Source organism: Petaurus breviceps, unplaced genomic scaffold, assembly GCF_028583685.1.
Source record: "Petaurus breviceps papuanus isolate PSGF00001 unplaced genomic scaffold, PetGlider_PUasm1.0 101, whole genome shotgun sequence".
In the NCBI taxonomy this organism is placed as follows: domain Eukaryota; kingdom Metazoa; phylum Chordata; class Mammalia; order Diprotodontia; family Petauridae; genus Petaurus; species Petaurus breviceps.
The window spans coordinates 4,034,013-4,034,628 of NW_027185575.1; positions in this window are offsets into that span (position 1 = coordinate 4,034,013).

A 616-nucleotide genomic window follows, 5' to 3' on the forward strand; every position below is an offset into this window, starting at 1 on the left:
CCCTGGGCAAGTATATATGTCTATATATGGGGTATATGGGCATATAAATACATATGTGAATGTGTGTATATATGTTTACAGGTATACATAAATAGAGGGCACAGGACCAATTGAACAGGAAGGGATGATACTTAAAAGGTGAAATTAAGAGGTGAGAGAGGAATATAATGAGAGGAGATGGGGAGAGACAGAATGGGGTAAACTATCTCATATAGAAGAGGCAAGGGAAAATGGTTACAATAGAGGGGAAAAATAGGAAGGCAAAAGGGAATGGGTCAACCTTATTCCCATTGAATTTGGCTTGAGGAGGGAATGAAATACACACTAAATAGGGTATCTTACCCTCCAGGAGAGTATGGGGGGGAAGGGGATGAGAGGGGGGGTGATGAAAGGGAAGGCAGGCTGTGGGGGAGGGAAGATGGAAGCACTCACTTTTGAAAAGGGACGGGATCAAAGCAGAGAATAGAACAAGTGGGAGGTGGGATAGGAGGGAGGGAAATATAGTCAGTCTTTTACAATATATCTACTATGTTATTGTTTTGCATTAGCCACACATGTACAACCTATACTGAACTGCTTATCTTCCCAGTAAGGGTGGGTGACAAGGGAGGAAGGG